The sequence below is a fragment of the Delphinapterus leucas genome, chromosome 10 (genome assembly GCF_059928025.1).
Source record: "Delphinapterus leucas isolate spDelLeu-1000000601 "Yukka" chromosome 10, BTC_Dleu_Yukka2, whole genome shotgun sequence".
Taxonomy (NCBI): domain Eukaryota; kingdom Metazoa; phylum Chordata; class Mammalia; order Artiodactyla; family Monodontidae; genus Delphinapterus; species Delphinapterus leucas.
This window is the reverse complement of record NC_143138.1, coordinates 10,673,015-10,683,196: the sequence shown is the minus strand read 5'-3', so window position 1 is coordinate 10,683,196 and position 10,182 is coordinate 10,673,015. Positions and strand designations below refer to the sequence as shown.

General features: G+C 40.8%; 1 long non-coding RNA gene across 1 annotated transcript; it reads left to right on the top strand.

Annotated features, from left to right (window-relative positions):
- The first annotated feature begins 85 nt into the window (after nt 1-85).
- Nucleotides 86-9,459, top strand: LOC149748134 (uncharacterized). Its single transcript, XR_016394538.1, has 3 exons — nt 86-512; nt 4,372-4,599; nt 6,325-9,459. It is a non-coding gene; the product is annotated as an uncharacterized LOC149748134 (long non-coding RNA).
- The last annotated feature ends 723 nt before the right edge of the window (nt 9,460-10,182 follow it).

Sequence of the window (10,182 nt, the reverse complement as noted above, 5' to 3'; positions counted from 1 at the left end):
GCCCCGGGCCCGCCCCCGCTGCCCCGGCCCCGCCCCCGCGCTCGGCCCCGCCCCCGCGCCCCAAGCCCGCGTCGCTGCTGCTGCTGCTGCTGCTGCTGCTGCTGCCGCTGCTGCTGCCGCCGCCGCCGCCCAGCCGCGGCAACAGCAATCTCCGAGGAAAGCACCGCGCCCGCGGCTTGGCAAACCGCGCGCGCACGCCAGACACCTTCCCGCTGACCCTCCAAACAGAGCCGGGAGCCAGGCCAGCCGAGGCTGTTAGGTCTTTTGCACGGAAGCGAAACAAGGTTCCGAGAGGAGGAGCAGCTCTCCCGATCGCCCAGCTGCCAGTGGTGACATCACAGTGAACCCAAGGACTCGCCTTTCTCCAGGTTCTGTGATCATCGGACTAGGTTTCCCAAGGAACCCGGCTAATCCGTCATACTTGGCCCCCGGCCTTCTGGCATTGTCCGTCCATATCATGCAGCCTGTTTAAATTATTTCAACAAAGAAGAACATCTCCTATTAAAACGAAGGTAACACACACACACACACACACACACACACACACACACAGAAAATGTATGAAAAAGATTTTTTTTAATCCAGAAGAAAATAAAATTGCCTCTAACCATCCCGAAGTAACCTCTGGTAACATTCTGGTGTCTTTGCTTCAGTGCATAGATACTGCACGTGCTGTTTTGTAATCTACTTCATATTAGCTTAATATTTTGCAAGAGCTTCCACATCATTAAAAAGATTCAAGAGCATCATTTTGATGGCTACATAATATTCCGTCCTACAGTTGTACCATAAATTAGAACCAATTAGTGTTTGACATGTTTAGTCTAGGGTTAGTAGGCTAGATAATGTTAGTATTAGTTATTTCTTTTACTATTATTAAATTACAAACAACGCTGTCATTGTTATGATGAACTTCTGTGTAGATAAAGTTTTGCTCTAATATGGCGTATTTTCTTAGAATAAATACCTAGAGGACATTGTACCAGGTCAAAGGGAATTTACGATTTTATTAACTGTTGGCAAATTTACCTCCACAGAGGTGTCCTCAAACTACATTCCCACCTGCAGTGCATGAACATGTCTCTCTCCCAACACTCTTGGCAACGCAAGCTGTCATGGAACTTTTCCACCTTTGTCCATTCAAGGGGTTAAAAAGAATTGCATCACATGACAGTTTCATTTGCCCTGGGAGGTGGCTGTACCAACTGACAGTCACACTAGCTCTGTGCCAGGGCGCTTTCCCCATAACCCCCACTAAAACTGATGTTTTAATTAAGAAAGTTTTAAAGATACAAAAATAGGTACAGAAAATAAACATATGTGTATGCGATAGATTCTTAATTAAACATCTGTCCCTTGCTAGATCCCATACCTGCATTTAAGCTTTCTTTCAATTTTTCAGTGTTATAAACAATGTTGCACAGAGCTGGGGATGCTCAGGTCTTCTGACCCAGCAATCCCACCGCTTTATTAAATATTGACATCTTGTTCTCCAAAATGTGTGTGCCCATTTATACTCTCCTCGGCAGGGCTTGGCATCATCAGATTCTTTTTCATGTTTGCCAATGTAATGAATATGAAATGTTAGTTCCCTTTTGTTTAATTTACATGACATTGATCACTAGGAGGGAGGAAAATCATTTCTTATGTTTTGAGGCCATTGGGTGTCCTCATATCATTTGGCCTTTTCCACTGGAGCTGTTTATAAATTCTGGGCCAAATCCTTTCTTGGTAAAGTGCATGCCAAAGAGCTTCTCCAAGTCTCAGTTTTGTATTTTTCACTTTATGATCCCTTTAATGTACAAAAGGATTTTTAAAAATATTTTAATGTAGCTAAATTTATTGATTTTTTTCATTCATGGTTTGTGCTTCTGGTGTTGTGGTTAAGAAATCTTTTCCTACCCTGAGATCATAAAAACATTCTCTTTTATTTTCTTCCAAAACTTTTAAAGTCATGCTTTCTCATATGTAGGTCTTTAATCCATTTAAATATGGTTTGATATAGGGATCTAACTTATTTTTTCCATGTGGATAAGCAGTTGTTCCAATGCTGCTTGCTTAAAGTCCTTATTTCCCCACTGATTTGAAATAGCATCTCTGTTATATACAAATTTTCATGTGTGTGTGGGCCTGTTTCTGGACTGTATTCTGTCTTTTCCTGTGCTAATATCGCTTTCTTATTGCTTAGTCACACTAGAGTTAAGTCTTACTATGGTGATGAAGTGAGTGAGCCCTCATATGTTGATCTACCTCTTCTAAATTGGCCTGGCGTTCTTGGTTCTTTGCTCTGCCTTATACACATTAGAATCAACTTGTGAACCTCAAAAAAAACTAGCTTGAATTTTAATAGGAAGACATTCATAAATTGCAGAAAATTAACATCTTTAGAAATCAGTTCTACAGGTCCATCGATATTGAGTATCTTTCCATTTATTTAGGTCTTCGGGAATTTTTTAAATTTCATACATAAAAGTTTTCTACACCTTTTGGTAGATGTATTCCTATGTACCTTTCTATCTGGGGTTGCTATTTTCACATGTATAGTTTTCTAAACTAAGTTTTTCTAGTTGCTTGTTGCCAGTGAATAAAAATTTACTTTTGTATAGCCAGCAATCTTGCCGAACTTTCTTATAATGTTAACAGTTTGTTCTTAGACTCTCCATTAAGACACTTTTATAGTCGTGAATTATTTAAAGGGTTTTTTTCCTCCAAAATTCCAAATACGTGGTTTGGTTTGAATTGGCTTTTTCCTCCAAAATTCCAAATATGTGGCTTGGTTTGAATTGGTTTAGCAGTTGAGTATTACCAGAATGTGGTCTGTGTGATTCTTTGCTGCTTATCAAGAAATGCTTTGTGACCTAATATGTGGTTTTTTAGTAAATGTGTCATGTGTTCTTGGAAAGAATGTCCGTTTGCCACAGGGTGTCTGATCAACCTTGCTCATTGTGTTACTTAAGTCTATAGCCCTACTAACTTTTTGTCACCTTAAACTGTCAGTTAATGAAAGAGATGTGTCCCAAAATCCCCCTGTGACTATGAAATTGCCCATGTATCTGAAATTTTATTAATTTGTTGCCTCATATAACTTGATGCTATGTTTTAGGTGCCTGCAAGTTATAATTATCTCTTCCCAGTGAATTGTTCCTTTTAATCTTTATTTAGTGACCATTTTTCCCTGAATATTCCTTTTTTTCTTCAAAGACAGTCTTGTCTACTCTTATTATAACCACATCACTTTCTTTGGGTTAATATTTTGCTAGTAACTTTCTATACTCTTACATTCAACATTTCTTTGTCCTTAAGTTCTATGTCTTTTTAAAGCATGCAGTTAGATTTTTCTAATCCAATACAACTGACTTTTGAGAGTTTAATTTTACTTTTTTCCTGAGTTCTGCTATATTTGAATTTATTTCAGTCATCTTGTTTCATGCTTCATACTTAATTGGACTTTTCTCTGCTTCTTTATTTTCTCTCTTACTTCTATCTTATATTGACCACACTTTTATATTCAATAGTGTTCTCTACTGGTTGAAAAGTTATACATAGAATTTCTCATCTTAAGTGATTACCTCTACATAGCTTTTAATAAGCATAGTCGATCTAATAAAGTCTAAAAAATCAATGTTGCCAACCTTCTCCCCAAAATGCCTGAATGCCTGACCTCTGCACATCCCCTGCCCATCTTACATACTATTGCGACCTATACCTTCACCCCACCTTGCGTTTCTACTCCCCAATTAGTCTTTTTTTATGTATTAAGTATCTGTTCAAATCTATCTAATATCAGACATCTCACTGCTTCTTTATAGGGTCAGTTTCTTCTGAAGTATATTCTTGAGTAATTCTTTCAGCAAAGATCTGTTAGTAGTAAATGCTCTTCATTTTTATTTGCCTGAAAATGTTTATTTTGCCCATATTCTTAAAAAATAATTTAGTTATAAATAGATGGCTGTTTTATCTTAGCACCTTGACTATATTATTCTGTTCTGTTCTGTTTTTGCCTTTGCAAAGTTCTGGACAAACTGATACTCGTTATTTTGTAGGCAACTTGTCTTTTATCTATAAGTGCTTCTAAGATCTTGCATTTCTACTTGGTGTTGTTTCAGTTATACTGTGCTGTGTCTAGTAGAGAATTTCGTTGTTTTTTTTTTTTTTTCCATTCCCTTACTTTCAGTCTGTATGTGTCCTTAGGTCTGAAGTGGGTCTCTTATAGACAGCATATATTTGGGTCTTGTTTTTGTATTCATTCAGCAAGCCTGTGTCTTTTGGTTGGAGCATTTAATCCATTCACGTTTAAGCTAATTATCGATATGTATGTTCCTATTACCATTTTGTTGATTGTTATGTTTTTTTTTTTGTTTTTCTTTGCAGTATGTGGGCCTCTCATTGTTGTGGCCTCTCCCGTTGCGGAACACAGGCTCCGGGTGCGCAGGCCTAGCGGCCATGGCTCACGGGCCCAGCTGCTCCGCGGCATGTGGGATCTTCCCTGACCGGGTCACGAACTCGTGTCCCGAACCCGTGTCCCCTGCATCGGCAGGCGGACTCTCAACCATTGCGCCACCAGGGAAGCCCGAATTTCGTATTTTTTAACCTGCTGAGGTTCGTAGCTTTCATTAGTTCTGGAAAATCTCCTTTATTGTCTTGGAATATTGCCTGACCTTCATTCTCTCTGCTGTTTCCCTCTAGAACACCTAATAGATGTGTGTTGGACCCTCCCACCCACATTCCATGTCAGTAAGCCCTTCTTCCAAGTGTTGTCTCCCTTCATTTCGCTGTGCAGGCTTCCAAGTAGTCCTCAGACCTGTCTTTCCAGTCACTATTATTTATTCAGTGATATGTATCTTCAGTTTAACATATCAAGTTTTAAATTATAATTTTAAAAAGATTTCTGAAGTTATATTGGATTTCTTATTTAACTCAGTCTGGTTTTCTTTGAAGGTGTCTTATACTTTTTTTTTTTTTTTTTGGTAGGTTCTTGTCTTTTATCTATTTTATATATACTAGTGTGTATCTGTTAATCCCAAACTCCTAATTTATCCCTCCCCCCCCCTTTCCCCTTTGGTAACCATAAGTTTGTTTTCTATGTCTGTGAGTCTCTTTCTGTTTTGTAGATAAGTTCATTTGTATCATTTTTTTAGATTCCACATATAAGCGATATCATATGATATTTGTCTTTCTCTGACTTACTTCACTTAGTATGATCATCTCTAGGTCCCTCCATGATGCTGCAAATGGCATTTTTTCATTCTTTTTTACAGCTGAGTAATATTCCATTGTGTGTGTGTGTGTGTGTGTGTATATATATATATATATATATATATATATACACCACATCTTCTTTATCCATTCATCTGTTGATGGACACATAGGTTGCTTCCATGGCTTGACTATTGTAAATAGTGCTGCAGTGAACATTGGGGTGCATGTATCTTTTCAAATTTGAGTTTTCATCTTTTCTGGATATATGCCCAGAAGTGAGGATTGCTAGGTCATATGGTAGTTCTATTTTTAGTTTTTTAAGGAACCTCCATACTGTTCTCCATAGTGGCTGCACCAAAAGTGTCCTATTCTTTTGTTGTGTTCTTCATTATTCCTTTGATGACTTTTTATCATTTTAAATGTGTTTCTTTTATAATCTACCCAATGATTATATTATCTGAAGTTCTTGGAGTTTTACTATTGATTTTTACTTTGTTTGTTAACTCTTTTTTGTCGATTTTTTTTCATGTATTTTGTAATTTTTCATTGTAAGTTAATCTTTAATGGGGGCTTCACATAGGGGGATCCTAGAGGGTCTGGGAGGAGGGTGTAGCCTCCTAGAGAGATTTTATGTTTGTTTCAGCCAGGTGCCCCAAAGGTATTAGCAGCCTGGGATAGCATTTTATATTAATCTCTTAGTGGGATGTATCCTAGACCACTCTGGTAATTTAAATTTAAATACCATATCTTTGTGAGGGCACCTCTGTGATTATAAATTAATAAATTAAGGGTAGGCTTTTGTTTTTTTTTTAAAAAAGCTTCTTTGTCATCTCGCTGGGTGAGTAGGCAATTGTTTGTAGTTCATCCTTACATTGGGGTGGGGGTGGGCTTCAGTTCCCACTTTCTCCTCTCCTGGGGCCCAGGCTTCCTCTTCTATGCCTGCTGGTTATTAAAACCTAAGCCCCTTGATTCCCCAGCCAATTCTGAAGCCCAAACAACTGCTTTTCCCCACCTGCACCCCCTCTTTTCTCCCACCCCACCCCTGCCCCTACCAAGAAGTCCCAGCGTCAGCTCGTGCAGGCTCATAGCCCTTTCTTCATTTTTTTTTTTTTTTTTTTTTTGCAGTACGCGGGCCTCTCACTGTTGTGGCCTCTCCCGTTGCGGAGCACAGGCTCCGGACGCGCAGGCTCAGCGGCCATGGCTCACGGGCCCAGCTGCTCCGCGGCATGTGGGATCTTCCCGGACCGGGGCATGAACCCATGTCCCCTGCATCAGCAGGCAGACTCTCAACCGCTGCGCCACCAGGGAAGCCCTCTTTCTTCATTTTTTACCCTCCAGATTGCCCTTACTCTCTTGCAGGTACAGCTAGATATTGGTTAGAATTTATTCATTATTTCTAGAAATTTGCAAAAGGTGGGTTTTTTTTTTTTGTATTACACAGAAAACCATGTTGCTGAAAATAGAACTCCCCAATCTGTTATTTAACAGCCTAAAAATGTGACTTCACAGCAACTCCCGCTTAACCGCCAGAATTCCCACATTATTTTTCATCCTTAATGTATTCCTCCTCACTTCCTAAAAAGTCCCTCATACTGAGGTAGGAACATATTTCTGAGAAGTCCACTCCTTATGAAGCATTCTCGGGTTATACAGGCCACATTACAATAAAAAATTAGAGGATCTCAGAGTGTACTGGAAGTGGCAGTGATTATGGGAAGGAACAGCTCCAAGCCCTACCTTGGGGGTCTTCCTTGAACAGGAGGACGGAGTTTACAGATGGCTCGATCTTCAGTTTCACTTGAGAGAGAAAAGTAACATGAACACGAGGAAGTGCATATGATCTTTCTGAAACCAGTAGCTGTCACCTTCGCGTGTTTCTGCTCCATTACTTGAAGAAAAGAAGAACCCTACATCATTAGAAAACATTCTCACTGCCAATGGCAGGCATGCATTCACCTTGGGCAAAAAAACAAAAATAGCCAGTGCCCTCGCCACTTCTGCTGACCCTCAAACCCTCCCTTCGCACGACTACTTACACCAGGACTGTGGCTTGTTATTCTATTTCTCTCAGAGGTCTTGCCAGTAGAGCAGGTCATCACGTTTGGAATTCGGACATTGGAGAACCTGGGCAGAGTTCGGAAGCCAGGAGAGGAGAAAGCTGAAGAACGACGTTATCTTAGTTCTCTTTACCTCCCCCCTCCCAGGGCAGGGCTCTGGGGGATGGGCATGGAAAGGAGGACGTTTTAGTTCACTATTAAACATTTACTAAGCAGCAGGTACGTTGTGCAAAGATTGTTCTGAAGAAGTTTATGTGGGCGGACACTCTTTTTTCAAGTGGACCTTGCTTTGTCTCTCAATTCTACACAATTTCTCTGGGAAGGTCTGAGGCTGGGGGTGAGGGGTGTGGAGTACAGAGCTTGAGGGTGGTTCTACAAAGAGGGAATGCACAGTGAGGATAGGAACCAGGGAAGGTGGAGAGTGGATCAGGAGAGAAAGGAAATGAGAGCAAAGCATGCCCTTTGAGGGAAAGTCCTACAGGAGGGGCCAGTGAACACATTTTTGGTGTTGGAAGTCGTCAGACACTTATCAAATGCTGAGCACATCACAAATATGCAAAAGATGTTTGTGATTGACTAGGAATAGCTCATCTGGTGACTGCTAGTTGACAGGGGGCAAAATCCATGGTTACTGCTCCGGGCACCCTTCTCTCTACCCAGACTCTCGCTTCTTGGGTTGACTGACCTGATGGATGAGGAAGTCCTATAAAAAGAAAAGGGTGGGTTTCCCCTTTGCCCCAAGGGTGCCTTCTGAAGCCCTCCTTTCAAGAGAAGGGTTTTTGAATGAAAAAAATGCTCTTGAACTAATCCTTCCAACGAATCTACCACAGTTGAGCCCTGTCAAGGGTCAAGGTTTGTGGTCAAGCACCTCTTGGTCTACAAACAGCCCTGTGTGGAGAGCTCTTATCAGCTGGCCACGGGGCCATGGGGCCTCACTCCCACAGCCCTGCCCTCAAGCTGATGGGACCTTCAGATACCCACTCCACCACTCCAGCTTCTCCCAGGGGCTTTGAGAACCAAAGAGAGGCTGAGAGGGAAACCCAAAGTGTGGATATGTAAATTATGTTTTTAAATAAAATTCCCCCATTAGGTTTTTCCCTTTGAACTACTTCTTAGTCACCCTGTACTTTCCAGTGATGTGCTCATCTGTTCACTTAATGAACAAAATAAATAGAAAGACCTCTTGCTCCCGTACTTTTCTGGCTGGCTTGCTTTTCTCCTCTAAGAAACTAGAAGCATTTAGAGATGCCGTTCACAACAGGTACAAGTTGCAGAAAAACAAAACACAGAGGAATTGGCCTCAGACTTGTTTTGAGGTGCTTTGGAGGAAAGCCTTCTCCCACACCAGGTTCCTCCAGGCACCAGACTCCTGCAAGGCCACATGAAGAAGACCTGCCATCCGATGAATTCCTTGTGTTACAGTAACATCTACGCTGAAGTGACCTGTTCACATGCACCTTCCTGTGTCTTTGGACTTGCTCTCTGTCTTTCTAGAACCTTCTTGCTGAATCACGGCCCGGCTTCCTCCCTCATTTCATTCAAGTCTGTTCAGACATCACCTTTCCAGAACAGTCTCTTTTAACTACTTTGTATAAAAGAGTAGACCTCTGCCACCTCCTTTACCCCATTTTATTTTTCTCCATAGTACTTCTCAGGATCTGAAATTATCTCACATATTAGTTTGCTTTTTATATTTTGTTTCCTCCACTAGAATTTAGAGTTGTATCTTTTTTAAAAATTGCAGTATAAATGTTATATAATGTATATGTTGCAAAATGATCACCATAATAAGTCTAGTTAACATCTATCACCATATATAGTTACAAAAATTTTTCTTCTTGTGATGAGTCCTTATGAGATCTAATCTCTTAGTAACTTTCAAATATGCAATATGGTGTAATTAACTATAGTCCCCATGCTGTACATTACAGCCCCATGACTTATTTACGTTATAATTGGAAATAGGTACCTTTTGACCACCTCCACCCATTTTGTTTACCCCTCACTCCCTGCCTCTGGCAACCACTAACCTGTTCTCCGTACCCACAAGTTTTTTGTTTGTTTTTTAGATGCCACATATGAGTGAGCTCATATGGTGTTTGTCTTTCCCTGTCTGACTTATTTCACTTAGCATAATACCAACAAGGTCCATCCATGTTGTCATAATTAATAAGATTTCCTTCTTTTTTATGGTTGAATAATATTCCAGTATATGTATATATATATATATATATATATATATATATATATCTCACTTTTTAAAATCCATTCATACATTGATGGTCATTTAGGTTGATGCCATGTCTTGGCTATTGTAAATAATGTCACAATAAACATGGGGGTGCACATATCTTTTCAAGTTAGTGTTTCCCTTTCTCTGGATAAACATCCACAAGTGAAATTGTTGAATCATATGGTAGTTCTAGGTTTCGTTTTGTTTTGTTTTGAGGAAACTCCATACTGTTTTCCATAGTGGCTGCACCAATTTACATTCCCCCCAGCAGTGCACAAAGGCTCCCTTTTCTCCACATCCTCGCCAACTTTTGTTATTTCTTGCCTTTTTGATAATAGCCATTTTAACAGGTGTGAGGCGATATCTCATTGTGGTTTTGATTCACATTTTCCTGATGATTAGTGACACTGAGCACCTTTTCATGTACCAGTTGGCCATCTGTATGTCTTCTCTGGAAAAATATTTATTCAGATCCTCTGCCCAATTTTTTTTTTTTTTCTTTTTGCGGTACACGGGCCTCTCACTGCTGTGGCCTGTCCCGCTGCGGAGCACAGGCTCCGGACGCACAGGCTCAGCGGCCATGGCTCACGGGCCCAGCCGCTCCGCAGCATGTGGGATCTTCCCGGACCGGGGCACGAACCCGTGTCCCCTGCATCGGCAGGTGGACTCTCAACCACTGCGCCACCAGGGAAG